Here is a 10,739-nt window from a genome sequence, read left to right as displayed (position 1 = left end):
ACATATCGTCGTTGAAACTAGAAAATTGTGTAACTCCAAAAACGTTACTTTACAGGAGAGACAAAAATCAAAATCGGACCGTGAGTGTGAAATCAAGGCATCTGCAAATTTTTCAATTTTTCAATTAAATGTAAAACAATTGCAAAAGTCGTGAACTTGATAATGTAAAAGTGTAACTGAAAGAACATGCACAATATAATGTAGATATAAACCAAATATTATGTTTTTTTTTTAACTCTATTTCTCCTAACAAAACGAAGACTTCAAACCCTAATATGCGGCGTCTAATTACAAATAGCAACAAGTCCACAATTCAATATTTTCAGGAAACAACGTTTTTATGTTACAAGACTTTATGACTTCAATTATTTATTTTAACATGAGATTATTTTTTCCGTTGTATTCTATGTCGGAATTAGAACCAAATGGTTATTTGTTTCAGCCGATAAACTCTTAAATGTAATAAATATAGGCAAAATAAAATTGGACGTAGCGCTATTTGTACCTCACTTTTTAATTTACTCCGCATAAGGCACACATTTCCATGGCACTGTCATGCGTTTACCAGATGCTACAGCATGGGAGACGCCGTTTTCAATATTGAACTTTCCCTTATTGGTTGACTTAAACACGCGCGAAATCAACCAAGCTTTAAATAATATGAAACACGGACTTGGCGCTTTTTTTAATAAATCGAGACTTAAATTTTTTTTTCGTATGGTGATGTCGCGTTTTGGAATTTATAGATCAATACATGTTGTGTAAAATTATACAAAGAATCCGTGCGTATTTTTTTCTTGATTTTGACCAAATGTGCTCGGTTTTTGGAATTAGACACCTCATATACCCAAAATAATATGTCTTTTGCAGATAGATGCCTTGGTTTTACACTCACGGTGCGAAATATATGGTTATGGAGTTAAATCATCCAGGATTTAAAGATGTTACAATTTTTTTGGAATTACATCATTTGCAAGACGGGAAGATATTAACAACGGCCACTAGATGGCGTTCAAAATCAATTTTATTAGTTTCGACGACGATATGTTACGTAAATAACGATTTTTATTGATTAAGAATTCAATATTATTTAACAATAATTTCCTATACGCTTGTTTTAGAGTGCGTTCAGAAGAAATTACTTCGACATCTTTATTTTAATGTAGGTATATAATACGCCCACGGTGACCGCGCGGCTTAAGCGTTGGACTATAACGCCGTGGGTCCCAGGTTCGAATCCTGGGTCTAGCAAGTACTTTTCAATTTGTGTGTGAGTCAGGGTATGGACCTAATAGGTTGAGCAAGTGGCTGACATCCATTTCTCGTAAAAAACAAAATCTGTCAATGCAATCCTCTACTCTGTGGAGGCCCATATTATCCTATAAGGATCGGATATGGTCGAAAAAAAATTATATATATAAATATTTTCCTTTTGAAAGTTTTTTCCAACTGTCTTCAAAGCATGCTCGCCTTTCATTCTCTTGAAGCTCGTATGTCACTTCTGCTCTTAAAGCATTTTTCTCTGCTCTCACGTGGTGTAGTTTCCAATCCTGATATTCCGATAAAATTTCTTTTTTATTCACCCGTCAATTACATGTGTGGCAGTAGCGAAGGGTGTAGGTAAGCTGTTAAGATCTGTCGTAAATAGTACACATGAAACATTGTTAGTCATACGCAGTGGCGCACCCAGGATTTAATATTGGGGGGGGGCCCAAGGAAGAGAATGTAAATTAGTCTCATAGGCTCTTTTTCTTCTTCTCGTTTATCGGTCTTTTGTCTATTACCTACACCATGGTCCCCACAACCTGAAACGGGCCCTCAGACTAGGATTGGCGGCCCCCCTACCTACCGCTAAGATTAAAGGCAGTGTGAAACACTACATTAACATTTTTCAAATTGTGTTTTAGTTCAAATTAAGGGTACTTATACAGTGAATTATTGGCGATTTTTAATACATCTACTTTAATAATGAAGCTGTCGAGTATCGACACATAATAGTCAAAAAATATATTGCACAATTATATAAGTAATTGAAAATGTTCATGACCGTGAAGTATAATGGCGCCGCAGGCGACTTTTTTACTATTAAAGCTAATTTATGGTGTGTGTTTATCTCACTTATCTGGTCAACCCGACACGCCGGTCCGCCCACAGCCCCGGCCCCCAGGCTAGAGGCCTGTCAGCCCTCCCCAGCCATGACCTACACCACTCCGGAATTCGGGTAAACACCGAGAATTTTTTGACAGTTCCATTAAGGATTGGGTTTTTAAAAAACCTGAGATTAGTGTTGTGTTAGAAATTAAAAACTAAGAAATTTTTCTAAAAGGGGTGCTGGAGAATTACAAATCATTTTTTGCCGTGTTTTTAGGCCCCAAGGTATAGTTTACTGGCTTTAAATTTCAATGTTTAAAATCATTCTGATAATTTTCATGTTTGGGGGGTGCCAGGGCCCCTTGGCCTGGGTGCGCCACTGGTCATACGTATTTGTTTTTATTAAACTAAGACTACATTATTCACAGATGCTGTTGGTTAGTTTTTAAAATTCAATTAAACCCTGCGAAAACCATGCCATGATCGATAATAGTCAAAAAAATTGTGGCTGAGATACTCGAACAGATATTTTACAAGCCTCTGTAAATATTATACCACATACTGTGCTGGAACATTTATCTAGATACATATTTTTCTGCTGAATAATACAATTATTAGGGAACTAAAATACCTAACGGGTAAAGAGTAGCAGTTAACCGATCTCGAGTAAGGAATAACTGGGATAAACTTAAACACGTGTCAAGAATACGTCATACGTCGAATATTGACACCAGCTCTCGGTTTATGCATTGAAAACTCATTTAATATTGGTATAATATTAGTATAATCTTGGCCCCCACAAGGGGGGGCTGACAGGGCTCTAGCCTGGGGCCCGGGCTCAGGAGGGGCCCGGCGAGGCGAGTCAACCAGATAAGTGAGATAAACACACATCACAAATTTTTCTTTAATAGTAAAAAAAAGTCGACGCAGCGCTATCTTCCTTCAATAATATTGTTATTTAAAATTATGTGGTTGTACGATACAACTTTTAATTGTGCATCCATACTCGACATCTCAATAATTCGAATGGATGTTTAAAAATATACAATAAAACACTAATTCCACACATTAATTTTACCGCGTACACCATTTGGAAAACGCTACTGTAGAGCGTCACACTGCCTTTATCCTTAACGATAGGTAGGGGGGCCCGCCAAAGATCCTAGCCTGGGGGTCTGCTTCAGGATGTGGGGGACATGAGTATAACACACTATTGCATGTGCATAGTGCGTGTTTCATTTTCGTAGGACACTCACACATTCAAAACCCTGCATCAAAATGTAGTGTATAGAATATTGCCTATCGAAATTCTATTTATTATCTGTGGGTCTATTCTATACTTATCGAACACTAAATTGATAAATAGTATCAAACTTAGGGTAGGTTTGTATCAAAATATTAGCACTTATTGTAACAATTACACGAAGCCGGTTTTTATTGTTGCAATAAGTGCGATATTTTAACAGCAGCAAGATAGGTGCTGTTAAAATATAGCACTTATTGCAACAATAAAAACCGGCTTCGTGTAATTGTTACAATAAGTGCTAATATTTTGATACAAACCTACCCTAAGTTTGATAATATTTTTCACTTTATCACTTTAGCGGTCGATAAGCATAGAATAGACCCACTGTTCTGTGAATACAGTGTGGATACAGACAGGGGATAAGCATATTATATCCAAAGAGATAATGCAGTCGCTGTTTTAGGTAGGTACTCTTGAGTTATCTAGGCCCTAGATATATTACCAGCCATGTACGCAAATTTGCCTATTAAGTAGGTAAGTATTGTATAATATACTATAATGCACCGCGGCACACCTAGCATCGTCTCACGGCACACCAGTGTGCCGCGCACACCGGTTGCGGAGCACTGACCTAGGGGACTGGAGGAGATATTTGATATACCTACTTGGGGAAACCTTTTATTAGTTTATATATGTAGTAGGTACTTACATCCTTTAATTTTAAACCTTTTCTCCCTTATTTTGTTTTACTCTTTTATTATTATTAGTGTTTACATATTTATTAATTCTCAATGTAATATAATATGTAGCTGTTATTGTTATCTAGTACCTATCCTATTAATTAATAACAAGATAAAAATAACTTTTTATATACTTACCACGTTTTTAAATTTTCTGTTGAATCATATAAACTTGACAATTCTATGTATTAATAATTTAGGACAAATAAGGCAATTGTCAACAAATCATTTTTTTGCTATTTTGCTACAAACAAATTTAATATAGAATACTGAAATGTCATTTTGATTCCCATAGTAACGCACATATATATTAATAATTTAGTTGCTAGGACCACCCGCTTAGCAACCAATAATAGTGGATTGGATTACGGATTTCTTCCTAAATAACTTTTCATACAAAACAGAATTAACTGAAAATGAATTCAATTCTACTTAAAGATGGGTGGAGGTAGGCTGTTAAGATCCACCATAAATAGTGCACATTAAACATTGTTAGTCATACATATTTGTTTTTATTGAACTAAGACTACAATAATTTACAGATGGTATTAGTTATTTTTTTAAAATCAATCAAACCCTGCCTAAGGCGATACGACAAAATTTTGCACACTTTTTCATTTATATTTATTTGATTTTGTTGGATTAAGAATACATATTAGGCACATATTCATTCAACCAAACTATAATAGACAAAAAATATTATTATATCTAAATAATTACAAGATAAAAAGAACTTTTTAGATACAACGTTTTTAAATTCTGTTGAACCATATAAACTTGACTTGACTAGCTTAAACGATCAAAAAGTTTGTACTTGACATGTCATATTGATTTCCATAGTAATGGTGTCGAAATAACTTTTTATACAAAACAGAATTAACTGAAAATGAATTCAATTCTACTTAAAGATGGCTATTATTATTTAAAAAATGCATTGGCATCGTGTTCTGATATATTCTAAAAGTTTCAAATGTCTAGGTAGTCGGGAAGTTAGTTAAAAATCGATTGCAAGATTTGTACTGGATAAACAACCACCGGACAAACAAGAATACGAGCTAAGAAAAAAGATCCTAAAAAATAAAGAACCTGCTATGCAACATTGTAAAAGTATTGAAGAAAAAAATTATATTGTGTTAAATAATTTGGGCACCGCATTGTGGTTTTATGCATTAGAATTGAATTTGAATTAATCTAAAAATAAAATTTGCATTTCAAAAATATGATTGAGGTAAATAACAACTTAGGTACATAATAAATTTTTTGTTTTTATTTTTGAAGAGACTATAAATAGTTGGATAATTTTAAAAAAAATAAGATAATTAATTGAATTGGCCAATGGTTTTGCAGATTAAAATCACAGCCGAATAAATAATTAAATTTGTGGTTTTTTAATTGTATGTGTTTCCAGGTCGTTGTCATATAAGTTCATCAATTGATTTGTACGGATACCTTGACCATGAACTGTCATCACAAGCAAAAAAAGCATTGTTAAGCAGCATTTGGAACAAGCGAGCGAATGTTCTTCCCCTACTCCAGCGAAGTTCTCTTCAAAAACGCTTTTTGTCGAGCGAGTGAGCATTCTTTTGTAGTCTACGGAGATTCGCTGCATTTAGCTAGAATGCTCGTTTGTATGATCTAAACGCATGCTAGAGCGAGAACATAGTTGCGTTGAGCATTCATTCATTAGTTAGAAGTAGACTTGAGAGTGGGTCTATCGTTTGGGCCCCGCATCAGTTGAAGTACGGCCTTATGGTGGAGAGAGTCCAAAAGAAATCTTTGAGACTCCTTTACTTTCGGCTGTATGGATATTATCCGTGGCTATATCCGACTGTTTTTCTCTTAGGGATGCTTAGGGATTAGATGCTATTTAGCTACATATTTTTTCAGACTTATATACGGCGTAAATGTGAGCTCTGCCATTCTTAGTGGTGTTGACTTGTGTGTCTCTGATACCTTAGGAATCGAGGGCATCCGTTGTTTGTTCTCCCACGGTGCAGAACTAACCTGCCATTGGTAATGCCAATTGGGAGGGCAATAACCATGTTTTATGAAATTGCTTCGGATATTGATATATTCCACTTACGTAAGGGTGAATTTAGGTGGACGTCGTTTTATAAGTTTTTAAGATAGGGTCTATCAAAGTTCACTCTGTGTGCTTCCATCTACTTTTACTTGGTTATTTTATTTTATTTCTTATTTTATTACCTATTGTATTATTAACTCACACTTCTCGGTATTTTAATTTTTTTAAATTATTAACTCTTATTTTATGTCATGTCGTGAACACTTTGAATTTATAATTTGTTATGTTCATTATATGTAAAATAAATAAATTTTATTGATTGATTAATTGTTTGATTAAATTTGATTCTTTCGTGTTCGGTCGCGCTCTCTGGTGGAGCCAATTCATTGGGTGAAGCGGTTTCTTCTTGCAGAGTTCTTCGCTTGCCGCCGAATATACCTATACGATTGTTAAATAGATTATGTTCTATATAATATTCTAGCTCTTTTGGTTTAAACTTGTTTTGTGGATATTGATCACTAGGGGTTTACACCTTCCGAGCATGAACTGAATTCTCTGGCTCGCTCTACGTTCTTGTTCGTTTGGTCTATCTTCTATCGCTTCTATCCCCAATTGTCATATCATTATTTTATTATAAAAGAGTAAAACACATAAGCAGTAATGTCGTGGATCCCAGGTTCGAATGATGGGTCTGGTAAATACACATATTGTTTTTCAATGTGTGCTTGGAGTCAGAGTATGGACTTAATAGGTTAAGCAAGCATAACTCACATATTCCTAAAATAGAGTTTTGAGATAATCGCAAAAAAACCACCAGAGCACTGTTTACTATAATTAGAAGCAAAGTATTAAACTTTCTTGAATATTAATGAGTGAGTGAGTCGATTTACATTATTTTAAAATACCTATAAATAATACTACTAAGGTTACAGACACAAAGCACACTAAGAAAAATAGAACTCCCTGATTGGTTCAAAAGATCTTTGTGACAGAACTCACATTATTCATTAAATTGAGTTGTGACACCAACTGTCAACTTTGTCAACGATTTTCACATGGTTTGTTTAAAGTGACTTTTGATACCCAACTGTTTTTAATTATATAGATTAATGCCATTAGTATCACTTGGTATATTTGTATTTGGAATTGTATAGTGGCTAACATCCATTTCTCGTATAAAAATCTATGAATACAAACCGATACCCCATGGACGCCCATAGGATTGTACATGGTCCAAGTAATCCTGAGAAAATGAAAGATATAAAAGATCCAGTTACAATGAGTCGTCAATTTTGCTGCCAACTTATTTTAAAAGAGGCAAGAGAACTAAACAGATCTACTCGATCACTGTAATGATTCATAGTTCTGCAGAGTTAAGCAACCGGCCAATAGTAACCTAGATTGGTTATATATATGTGTGGATATATCAGTGGAAAAGGGTGGAGGTAGCAGTGTTACCATGTGTTTCTATGCTGATTATAGTACAAAGGCGTAAAAATTATAGTATTTCTAAAAAATATATAGTACAGGAACATTTTTTGTCTTGAATCCTTTAAAATTATAGTGTTTTGGTATATTTGGCGTAAAATTATAGTATTTTACATTTTTGGCGGAATTAAAATTATAGTATTGTACTATAATTATAGTACGGTTGGCATCACTGGGAGGTAGGCTGTTAAGATCCGTCATAAATGGTGCACACTAAACTTTGTCAGTCATACATATTTGTTTTCATTGAAATAAGACTACAATTTACAGATGGTGTTTTTTTTTAATAATTAATAACCATGTCCTTGCTTTTTCGTACTAGGTGGTTGTTAATAATTTTGAACAATCACAAACACCCAGGCTTTGAGAAAAACACATAAATCTTTGTCCCCTTGCCTTATTGCCTTAGACCCTGGAAAGGCCAAGCCATAATAGTCAAAAAATACTCGTATATCTATAAAATTTATAATATTAGGCAATTAAATCATACATAACTTTGAATATTTTATAGATAGAATAATATTTTTTATGTATTATAGTTTGGTTTAGGCACGACTTGAATGAATTAAAAAAATGAACCAACAATATGTGTAATATGTATTCTTAATCCAATGAAAACAAATAAGTATGACTGAAAAAGTGTGCACTATTTTTGTCGTATCGCCCAAAATATACCAACACTATTATGGTTTGGTTTAGGCAGGGCTTAATTGATTTTTAAAAACTAACCAATACCATCTGTAAATTGTAGTCTTAGTTCAATAAAAACAAACACGTATGACTAACAAAATGTAATGTGAATTATTTATGACGGATGAATAGAAGACGTGAAAAAATGTGAGGACGAATATTGACTCTGGGTGCGTTAAACTTAATTATTGACAGTAATTTTGAGCAATATGAATGATTATTAATTGATTTAAGACGATACAACAGTGAAACGGCAAATAATTTTCAACTATAGGCGCGACGAAAATTTGGACTCGCCGGCATTCGGTGAGAGAACGTCGAGCTGGGAACACGTCAATTTGTTTCGTGATGGCGATGGGGGTATTAATTCTTAAATCGTGTAAAGATGACTAAAAACGTTACCCATTTAATTGAAAAAGAAAACATGTCAATGAATATATTATTATTGTTACTAATAGAACAATAAACAGAATATTAAATGGACGCATGTTGGGTTTATATGACAAATTATATTTCGTTCGGCATGCGTCATTTGCACCCGCAATCCGCGCATCGCCAAGCCACGATCTTTTTAGACCATGCCTCAACTGAGCCTTAAGATAAAAATTAGGTCAGAAAGAATTATACAAGACGGTTTTTTTCAACATATTTTTTGGTTTCGCTCAAGTTTTTATAAGTAGGTATATGTTTATACTATTTATCTTTTAGATCATATAAATAAACTGTTGTTTTTTTCCATAATTTTTACACGAGTTATCACTGATAACAATTAAGTATTGTGGTTTTGAGTAATATATTAATATATTATCAAAGCGGATATAATATTATATAGGATGTTGTTAACCAATATGCCTAATATTTACCTGTCTTATTAATCAACTTATAACATGGTTGGTCGCAGATAACCAACGTTTCTCAATGTGCCATAATTACGATGTTGATTGCATAAATCGTCTCTGTTCTGGCAGAACACACTAACTGGAGAATACTAGTTTTGAGTAATTTAAAATGTTTGAAATGGTCTGTCATGTGAGTTTATTAAGTACTCGTAAAAGGATGACGTTAAAATAAAGACTGTTAATTTATTAAGAAGGTTTCCAGACGGTCAAGTTTGAAATAAGGAACATTTTGGTATAACTAACTCAATATGTCATTTTTTCAAATTAGTGTCTTCTGCCAGAACAGTAACGAAATAATAATATGTTGGTGTTGGTACCGAATGCTTTGTATTTCTTGGACGGAACACAACAAACCAGTCAATCATCCAGAGACTGGAGATAAAGGAACGGCTCTCGACAGTAATTAATCGCACTGTCAGTGTAAAACCAAGGCAACTGCAAAAGACATATTTTGGATATATTAGGGTTTGAAGTCTTCGTTTTGTTAGGAGAAATAGAGTTTCTAAAAAAAATACATAATATTTGGTTTATATCTACATTATATTGCATGTTCTTTCAGTTACTTCACTTTTGCATTATCAAGTTCACTACTTTTACAGTTGTTTTGCATTTAATCTCGAAATTGAAAAATTTTCAGATGCCTTGGTTTTACACTCACGGTGCGGTATGTCTAAGACGCATTCTGCAGTTTTTTGGACATATTGTACACTTATTGGTGGTTTTGGGTGGCCTCCAGAGAAGGCGAAGCAGAGGAAGAGCGCCTGCGCGCTGGAGCGACCAAGTGAAAGAGCTGACTGGGGACACCATTCATTCTGCCCTGAGAGAAGTGGAAGATCGAGAAGGATGGAAAGTCTTGGTCGCTCAAAGGATGGCAAAATTAAAAATTGGTCACGGTCCTCAGCCATGAGTGTACGACCATGAAGAAGAGACCTACCAGTAGCGAATGGTGGAGGTAGGCTGTTAAGATCCACCATAAATAGTGCACATTAAACATTGTTAGTCATACGTATTTGTTTTTATTGAACTAAGACTACAATTTACAGATGGTATTTATTAGTTATTTTTTAAAAATCAATCAAACCCTGCCTAACCAAAATATCATAATAGCTTTGGTATACTTTAGGCGATACGACAAAATTTTGCACACTTTTTCATTCATATTTATTTGATTTTGTTTGATTAAGAATACATGTTACACATATTGTTGGTTCATTTTTTTTAATTCATTAAACCCTGCCTAAACCAAACTATAATAGATAAAAAAAACATTATTCTATCTATAAAATATCCAAAGTTATGTATGATTTAATCGTATAATTTTAGATATTTTATAGATAGATGAGTATTTTTTTTACTATTATCTATTTATTATGGCTTGGTTTTGCAGGGTTTTATTGAATTTTACGAGTATAAACTAATTAACACCATCAATAAAGTGTAGTTTTATTTCAATGAAAACAAATACTGAAAAAGTTTAGTATGCACTGTTTATGGCGGATCTTAACAGCCTACCTCCACCCTTTGCTGCCGGTACCTACCATGATAAAATGAGTAATTTAAAC

Source organism: Rhyacophila brunnea, unplaced genomic scaffold, assembly GCF_057557595.1.
Source record: "Rhyacophila brunnea isolate RB1 unplaced genomic scaffold, BYU_Rbru_1.0 scaffold_23, whole genome shotgun sequence".
In the NCBI taxonomy this organism is placed as follows: domain Eukaryota; kingdom Metazoa; phylum Arthropoda; class Insecta; order Trichoptera; family Rhyacophilidae; genus Rhyacophila; species Rhyacophila brunnea.
The sequence above is the reverse complement of the archived record's forward strand: the minus strand, read 5'-3'. Positions refer to the sequence as shown.